Here is a 9,407-nt window from a genome sequence, read left to right on the forward strand (position 1 = left end):
GAGTGGGAAGGTCACTCCAGGCTGACCGTGTGCTCGGTCGCGTCAGGATGTCCAGGGTAGCTGAAGCTGGCCGGGCCGCTGGCTTCCTGGGTGCTGCCTGCTAGCGGAGCCGGGTGAGTGCTCCCGAGGGGAAGCGAGTCCTGCACGGGGTGCGCGTGCCCGTGCACCGGGGCTCCCTCCCCAGCGATCCACGGCTGGGCGCCCCAGCCCTTCCCAGAGCCGGCAGGAATCCAGAAGACTAAACAGTTGTGTCCACTTCTCAATTCCCGAAAAATCCTTTCTGCCAAAATAAATAGATGTCTACGGGCGGCTTGGCCGGCCATGGAATCGCTGGCTTGTGGCGGAGACAGAGGTGAAGCTACCGAGTGGAGGGTGGGTGGGACGGGCCCCCGGCACCCGCTCCTGTGACCTGAGCTGCGGCCCCTGGAGCCGCACGGGGCCACCCTGGGGCTGCACAGGCCACCAGTGCCTCGGAGTCACCAGAGACCGGGGGCCTTGCACACCAGCCCGTCCTAGCACCGGCCCCCACTGCCGCCCGGCCGTGCTCCCCTTGGGTTCGTGGTCCTGGCCTCAGGGTCCAGACCTTATCAGAGGCCCTGCTGCCCGCTCCGCCTGCACCCAGGTGGAGACGGAGCAGGACATGGGCCGCCCCTCACGGCCCTGCCAGTCCTGAGCAGTCTGCGCCTCGGGGTGGGGGGTTCGCTCAGCACACGGGCCCGGGCCCCTCCGAAGTCGGTTCTGCAGAACCCCACTGCCTTCCCGTCACAAGGCGAGCGAGAACACATCCCAGGAGTCCAAACCTCGAAGAACCGACTCTCCCTACACTGATGCATACGTGAAAGGCGATCTGAGCCAAATTCCCAAGATTTCTGATGGAACCTGATGATTAGAAATAGTAAGTAAGAGGAAACAAAGCAGTTCCCCAAATATCACTAAGAAAGCCGATGTGATGCTGAGGGAGAGCGAAGTCGGAGGACGACACTCCGCGGCCCCAGCACTCGCTGTAGGGCGGCCGCGATCAGGACCGTGTGGCCCTGGGCGGGGGGGGGGGGACAGGCCAGCAGGTGGACGGAACAGGAGGGAGAGCCCAGGAACAGAGCCACACGAACGCCCCCGACGGATCCCTGACAAAGGAGCGAGGCCACCCACGGGGCGAAGGCCGTGCCCTCCGCAGGCGGTGCTGGACAACTGGACGTCCGCACGCAGAGGGAACGTGGACACGGACCTTAGGCTCCTCTCGACTGGCTCACAAGGGGTCACGGACGCGGTGTAGGATGCGAAACTATGACACTTCTAGAAGACGACACAGGAGAAATCCCCGGTGACCCTGGACGGGAGGATGACCCTGTAGACCCGGCACCACGGGTCCAATCCAGGAGACAAACAACTGACCGGCTGGACCTTGTCCTGTGAAAGTCAGGAGGGTGAGAGGACAAGCACCGACCGGCAGCAAATATTTGCAAAAGACACAGCTGATGGAGGACGGCGTCTACGATACATAAAGATCTCTGAACACTCAACAACACGACCTAACAACGTGTTTAAGAGCGGGCGGGAGACCTGCACAGAGACACTCAGGTGGCAGATCAGGAAGGCTGCTCCGCGTCCCAGGCCGTCAGGGAGACGGCGACGAAGACGTGGGTGACCCGGCGACGGCAGCCAGGGTGGGAGGGCTGTGCACCGCGCGACGGTCTGGGGCAGGCACAGCCGGGGGGACGGGGCAGGCTGGGGGACCGGGGGTGGGGAGGAGGACTCCCAGGGCCAGCACCCGTGAGGGGCCGCAGTGCTGGGCGCGTCGTCCCCCGGCCCCCGCCAACCTCACGTCCCCCGCGGGCCCCGGGTGATGACGATGTGTGGGTGCGGGTTCACCCGGGATCACACGCACAGCGTGGGTGCGGGATGTGGTGGAGGGGCCCTGGGGGGCTGGACGGGCGCAGGGTGGGGAGGGGGGCCTGCGGGGTAAGCGGGAAACCTCTGTACTTTCAGCTCGGTTTTGCCACGAACCTAAACTTCCCTAAACAAGTCTATTAAAAAAATAATTAAAGGGGGCGCCCGGGGGCTCCGTCGGGGGAGCGTCCGACTCTCAGTTCGGCTCAGGTCATGATCTCAGGGTCGCGGGACGGAGCCTCCAGTCGGGCTTCCTGCTCAGCGCAGAGTCTGCTTAGGATTCGCCGTCCGCCTCCGTCTGTCTGTCGTCCCCAAATACGACAGGTCAAAACAAAGGAGCTAAGGAGGAAGAGCTGCCTGAAGAGGCATGAGGACGCATAAGCAGAGTGAATAAAAGGGTTTTCCGGTCGCAGTGGGTTGCGGGTGGGGAAATGCATCAGTGGGGGGGGGGATGGAGCTGTGCACACGTCGGGGCACCCGGGAGGCGGGGGCGCGGCGCAGGAGCTGGGGGGTGCAGCCACCCGGCCTTCGCCCGCACCTGCACCCAGAGGAGCACCCGGGTGGGACCCGCATGAGGGGAGGCGGTTTGGACCGCGGTTTGGACCATGATCAGGAACGACCGGGGCACCGGGGAGCCGTGGGGTGAATGGGAAGTGGCAAAAGTTGATTTTTATGGCAACACAGCCTGTGCTGCGGAGCCTGCAGCCTGGGGAACTTCCAGGGAAGTGGAAGCTGTGATCCCGCAAGGGTGCGGCGGGGGCCGTGCCCCGTGGGGTCCCCTGCCCCCGCTCTGCCGCCCGTGGTGGGGGTCTCCCTGCCTGCACCGGCATCCGGCCTCTGCAACCTCTCTGCCTGCCCCGGTCCTCGTGATTTTGTTTTATTTTTATGTTTAAAGATTTTTATTTATTTATTTGAGAGAGAGAAAGAGCGCCCAGGTAGGACGGACAGAGGGAGGAGGAGAATGTCCAGCGGACTCCAGGCTGCGCGCAGGGCCCGGTGTGAGGCTCGGTCCCAGGACCCCGAGATTGAGACCTGAGCAAACCCGAGGGTCGGCGCTTGACCGACTGAGCCGCCCGGGCGCCCCGTCCTTCTGATTTACCCTAAAACCATTCCCAGCCCTGGGGTGCGAGTGGAGCCGGCCACGTGGCCTGGGGCGGGGTCGCGGCGGCCTTAGAGCCTCTCTGAGCGGCCTCCGCACCCCTGGGCGCAGCTGGAACCGGGCGCCTGCCCCACCCAGGCTGGAGCGGGTGGGGCCGCTCACGTGCCTTGACGCGCCCTCCGGTCCCGACGCGCCTCCGAGCCTGCAGCCTCCGGAAAATGCTGGCACACGCGCGAGGTTGGCACCGGAGCGCCCCTGGACGTCCAGCCCAGAGCGGGAGCCGCGGGGCTCCTGTTCAAGTGCTCGGCCCGACGGCAGGTCTGGGGGCTGGAGGCTGCGATCCCGCCCGGCGCCCACGGGGGCCACGGCCTGCCTGCGGGGCCACCTTCTGCTGTTCAGTGCCGTGAGTCACCTGCCACCAGAGCCCTGTTCCTCCAGCTACGGGGCAGGCGTCACGCAGGTGGGAATGGAAACGCCTCTTGCTTGGCTCGGTGGGAGGACACGGCCTGGGACCCTGAGAACCTGATTTTGAGGAGGAGGGAGTGGGAAACCACCATGGACAGGGCGAGGGACGCGCTCTCCCTGCTGCCAGGGGCAGGGATTCTGTGGGCCCAGGGGGACCCCGTTAGGCCTGGATGCCACTTGAGTGTTGGGACCCGCGGTGGCTGGCTGTGTCCCCGGCCGGACCGTCTACCCCGGGCCTCCCAGGTCCCCCAGCTGCAGAGGCCAGGAGAAGACAGGGAGCCCAGGCGCCCCCGGAGGCGCCCACGGGAGGGGCCGGTCCCAGGAGCCTCAGGGGCAGGGGGTCCCCACGGCCCTCCAGGGGATGCCGCCCCACTGTGTGCTGTCACTGGGCTGGTTTTGCAGGCTTAGCCACCCCCGGCACCAGACTGGGAATACGCTGGGCTCGGTAATGCCCCGTGTTGGCCCCCTGGGGGGCCCCGTGCCTCTTCCCTCATTAAAAGCTCCGAGGAGGTCCGAGGAGGTCCTTGGCGTAAAGTCGAGCATTCCTCACGTTTGAGATGGCAGCAGCTGCCTCCCCCGACCCCGGGGACGTCCCCATACCCCAGGCTCCTTCCAAGGCCATGGTGGTCCTCCTCATCACCCACAGTGGCCGCTGGACCCACCTGGGGGCCTGTCCCGGCTGCCCAGGACTCTCGGGGACCCAGCCCTCGGGCGCCCGGGGCGTTGGGGCCTCCTCAGGTCCTCCACCGGCATCTGCCTTCCCGCACATGGTCTTGCATCTTGCCCAGATCCCCACCCACCGTGACATCCTGGAGCTTCCCCAGCCTCGACAGCTCTGCCTGCATGCAGTGGCCCCAGGCGCCCAGGCCGGGTGACCCCCCTCCAGCCTGAGGCACGTCCTGGGGGGTCACAGCTGCGCTCCAGGTGCTCGGGGTGTCAGGGCGGCTTCACCATGGTGGGGCAGCCCTGCACCTCCTCCCCGAGCTCCACCCTGGGTCCCACCAGCCTTCCCAGCACACAGCCAGCCTATGGCCTATGGAAGGGTAGGGGCTAAGCGTGGAGGGGGACTGGGCAGGGAGGAGGACCAGGGGTGGAGGAGGACCAAGGGAGGAGGAGGACCTGAGGTGGAGGAGGACCAGAGGTGGAGGAGGACCTGGGTGGAGGAGGACCTGGGTGGAGGATGACCAGGTGGGGAAGAGGACTAGGGGTGGAGAAACCAGAGGTGGAGGAGGACCAGTGAGGAGGAGGACCAGGTGGGGAGGAGGACCAGAGGTGAGGAGGACCAGGTGGAAGGAGGACCAGGTGGGGAGGAGGACTAGGGGTGGAGGAGGACCAGGGGTGGAGGAGGACCAGGTGGGGAGGAGGACTAGGGGTGGAGGAGGACCAGAGGTGAGGAGGACCAGGTGGAAGGAGGACCAGGTGGGGAGGAGGACTAGGGGTGGAGGAGGACCAGGGGTGGAGGAGGACCAAGTGGGGAGGAGGACCAGGGGTGGAGGAGGACCAGGTGGGGAGGAGGACTAGGGGTGGAGGAGGACCAGGGGTGGAGGAGAACCAGGGGTGGAGGAGGACCTGAGGTGCAGGAGGACCAGGGGTGGAGGAGGAGGACCCGGTGGGGAGGAGGACCTGAGGTGCAGGAGGACCAGGTGGGGAGGAGGACTAGGGGTGGAGGAGGACCAGGGGTGGAGGAGGACCAGGTGGGGAGGAGGACCCGGTGGGGAGGAGGACCTGAGGTGCAGGAGGACCAGGTGGGGAGGAGGACTAGGGGTGGAGGAGGACCTGGGGTGGAGGACGACCAGAGCTGGAGGAGGACCAGGTGAGGGGGAGGACCAGGTGGGGAGGAGGACCAGGTAGGGAGGAGGATCTGGGGTGGAGGACGACCAGAGCTGGAGGAGGGCCAGTTAGGGAGGAGGACCAAGTGGGGAGGCAGGCGTAGGGGTGCGCAGAGCCCACCCCTGCCCGGGGGTCACTACTGGGGCACCCCTGGGACCCTCTACACCACACACCATCTCCGGGCAGGTGTCCTGCTCTCAGCCACCTGCTGCCCAGCAGTGTGAGGAGTGGGGCTGTCCCTCGGGGTCAACCCTCCCTCGGGGAGCGTGCCGGGAGGGAACAGCACGGGGTCTGCTGGGGGCCCCACAGGACGGGCAGGGGGAGGCTCCGGGAGGCAGGGGAGGCTCCCTTCCGGGCTTGGGCCCCGGTCAGCCTGGGGGGCTTCAAAGGGGGGCAGATGGGGCCCGGGCGAAGAGACTGGTTTTCAGGCCCCTTTCCACCCTCACCCCTGCTCCCATCTCAGGTCCTCAGCCCTGCCCCCTCAGGGCTCACCCCGTCCCCTCTCCCCCATCCCCTACCCTGTCAGGCCTCACCCCTGCCACCCCTCAGCCCCTCTCCTGCGTCTCTCTGGCCCAGCACGGGCTCTGGGGCCCTTAGAGGGAGCCTGTGCACCCCTGGCAGTTCTCCGGGCCATCTGGACAGGAGGGGGCCAGCCGTCCTGCAGGGCCTGGGCACTGGGCGGCCTTCCCCGGGGTCGGGGCTTTAGATGACTCACCGGTGAGTCAGGCGCAGGTCAGAGGGCACCAGACGCTGGCCTTCCCCAGGAGGAAGGGTGTTGCTACTTGGTGCCTCGGCAGAGCAGCACAGGCATTCCAGGGAGGGGGAGAGGGATTTCCTTCCTTCCTTCCTTCCTTTCTCTTTCTTTCTTTCCTTCTTTCCTCTGTATTTCTTCTTAAAAAGAGTTTATTTATTTGACACAGAAAGAGAGAAAAGAGAGAGCGTGCAGGGGGGAGGTGTAGAGGGAGAAGCACACTCCCCGCTGAGCAGGGAGCCCGATGCAGGACTCGATCCCAGGACCCCGAGATCACGACCTGAGCCAGAGGCAGACGCTTCACCGACGGAGCCCCCCGGGCGCCCCCAGAGTGTTTTCTTTCTGAATGTCAATATAACTGGCTTATCACCCCTCGTGTTTCATTTTACACATTTATTTTTTTAAAATTTTAATTAATTAATTATTTATTTATTTATCATAAAGAGAGAGAGAGAGAGAGAGAGAGAGAGAGGCAGAGACACAGGCAGAGGGAGAAGCGGGCTCCATGCACCGGGAGCCCGATGTGGGATTCGATCCCGGGTCTCCAGGATCGCGCCCTGGGCCAAAGGCAGGCGCCAACCCCCTGTGCCACCCAGGAATCCCCTCATTTTACACATTTAAAAGAATAAGCGGGCTGTGCCAGGCGGCCAGAGAGGGCGCAGAAGCCTGGGCTGGCAGGGGGCGGGCAGGGCGGGGGGGGTCCCAGGGCCTCGACGCCCCCTCCCCGCCCCCCGCAGCCACCTGGGAGCCCGGCGGCTGGGAGGAAGGAAGCCAGGCGGAGTGTGGGCCTGACCCCTCCGGCTGGCCGCCCCGGTGCTCTCCTCGGGGCCCTGGCGCCGGCCCGTCGGAGGCCGAGCCGGGAGCTATTCTGGGAGCCCGTGCGGAGGCCCCGGGAGCTCCTTATAAGGCCCCTCAGCAGCGAGTTGCCGTTCCCAGCCCGCGGGCCGCCCACCACCCCGCCTGCAGCCCGACCCAAGGGTGCAGAGGCCCCTCTGGCCCGAGCCCACGTTCCCTGGGGCCCGACTTTCTCCTGTCCCCAATGACGCTCCCCCAAGATTTCAATGAATCCGACCGACACCTCGGCCTTGGGGCCCTTGGGAGAGAAGCGGGGAGCAGGGCCGGCCGCCCACATCCTTATATGAAGAAGCTCCCGGTGGCGGCTGAGTCACTGGTGTGTGGGGACTCAGCCATGGGAGCCAGTGATTCTGGTTTATTTTTAGACACTCTTACCGGAGCACCTGGGTTAGACCCAAAAATACGTGTATTTTAATAGTTCAAAAATATCACTTTGCAGCAAGTCACGCTGAGGGAGACAATGCCCAGCAAGATGTCTCCTGAGGCCCGCGGGCCTGTGCTTCCTCCCTGCTCAGCCGCTCAGCGACCACGTGGACCCGGCTCTGTCCCGTGTGTCCCCAGGAGGACACACACCTGCCCTGAGCCACCCTGTGTTTTCTGGTCGCCTTCAGCAGGAATTGGGCGAACGAGTGGATGCTAGAAGCGTGAGACCAGGACCAGATTTTAAGTGACCTCCCCCCCCCCCCAGGGCTTGTGCCGATGGCATTCGGGTCGAGTGAGCAAACGCAGCGGCTGGCGAGCAGGGAGGCCGGGTTGCCTTGGAGCCCCGTGCCCGGCTGGCCCGTGTCGCAGTTGGTGGACCCCAGAGCGGCCACCCGCTGCCTCCCTGCCCGCTGCGGGTGGCAGGCCCGGGAGGCGTGGGGAGACAGGCCCGAAGGCCTTGTCTCCCTGACCTGGGCGGAGCCCCTGGGTGGCCCTGGGGTCCCCGGCCCAGCACCCCCGGCACCACCAGGAGCTTGTTAGGACGCAGCCTGAGTGGCGGCTGGGCGGGGAGCAGCCGCGGCAACGGCCTTGCCCCCCCAGGACAGTGGAGGCCCCAGCACAAGGTCCCCAGAGAGCCGGGGGGATGCCGCGGACTCGCCCTCAGTGAGCCCGGGAGCCCCGCTCTCACCAGCCCCAGGCTCTGCTCGGCCGGCCCCGCGAGGCCCATCCAGACCTCGTCCTACAGCGCCCGGCCCCTGTGTGCGGTGCCTGGAGCCGTGGGAAGAAATCCCAGGCCGGTCGGGATCCGGGGGTGCCACGCGGTGCCCCTCACACCCTCGCGGCGTCAGTGCCTCGTGCGATTCGGCAGAGATCACACCGGGGAGAAGCGCCCCTGGCTCCGCCGGGGATGTGTCCGCGAACGTGAGCCTCACCTGGGCCAGGTGCCGCTGCCGGGGACGGGGTGCCGACGGCTCGGGCCGCGTCGGGGTTCCGGGCGCCCACCAGGCCTCTCCACGATGCAAATTGCGCTGAAGCTTCCTGCTCGGACTGGAGAGTCAGCGTCCCTGTGCAGGCTCCACGTTGGACGTCAGGTCCCACCCGGTCCCCCCGCCGCAGCCCCGACGGGAGTGAAGCTGTGGGAGCCGCTGCGTGTGCTCTCATGGTGTCCAGGGCCCTCTGCTTCGTCATGCTGTTCTTCTCAGATGCCCTGTAAAAACGCGTTATTTTGGGACGTCTGGGTGGCTCAGCGGTTTAGCGCCGCCTTCGGCCCAGGGCATCACCCTGGGGTCCTGGGATCGAGTCCCACGTCGGGCTCCCTGCATGGAGCCTGCTTCTCCCTCTGCCTGTGTCTCTGCCTCTCTCTGTGTCTCTCATGAATAAATAAATAAAATCTTAAAAAAAAAACCTTTTTAATTTAAATTCAATTAACACTGCATGTTATTTAATTCGATTAATTAACATAAAGCGTATTTCAGAGGTAGAGGTCGGGGATTCATGAGTCGTGCTCATGGCATCAGGTGCCTCCTTTGCGCCCATCCCCCGGTTCCCCGTCCCCCACCCCCTGCCTCTCCAGCGACCCTCAGTCTCAGTCTGTTTCCTGTGATTAAGAGTCTCTTAGAGTTTGTCCCTCTCTGATTTCATCTTGTTTTATTCTTCCCTCCCTTCCCCTCGGTTTTGATCCTCAGTTTTGTTTCTTAAATTCCACACACGAGTGAAACCATATGATGACACAGATGGCCACCAGACACTTGAGAAAATGCTCCACCACATCACTTAAACACACACCAGCACCACGGGGGACCCCCCCCCCCCCGCACGCCCGTCAGGACGGCCACCGTCGGGAGGAGACAGGTGCAGACGGGGGGATGGGGGTGGCCTTGAGGAGCCGGACACGGAGCTGCCCTCCGACCCGGCAATTGCACTGCTGGGTACCGACCCCGCAGCCCAGAGGCGGTGAGCTGCAGGGGCACCTGCACCCCCGCGTTCCCCGCGGCCGTGTCCACGGGGGCCGTGCCGCGGGAGGAGCCTCGATGTCCACGGACAGATGCTGGAGGGAGGAGACGTGGTCCCTGCGCACCCCGGGTGTCACTCGCCATC

The 9,407-nt window shown here is 65.2% G+C and overlaps 1 long non-coding RNA gene across 1 annotated transcript; it reads left to right on the forward strand.

Moving 5' to 3' along the window:
- Positions 1–2,396: 2,396 nt before the first annotated feature.
- Positions 2,397–8,723, forward strand: LOC129501975 (uncharacterized). Its single transcript, XR_008662863.1, has 2 exons — positions 2,397–3,446; positions 7,327–8,723. It is a non-coding gene; the product is annotated as an uncharacterized LOC129501975 (long non-coding RNA).
- Positions 8,724–9,407: the final 684 nt, after the last annotated feature.

Source organism: Nyctereutes procyonoides, unplaced genomic scaffold, assembly GCF_905146905.1.
Source record: "Nyctereutes procyonoides isolate TBG_1078 unplaced genomic scaffold, NYPRO_anot_genome, whole genome shotgun sequence".
NCBI classification, from domain to species: Eukaryota; Metazoa; Chordata; class Mammalia; order Carnivora; family Canidae; genus Nyctereutes; species Nyctereutes procyonoides.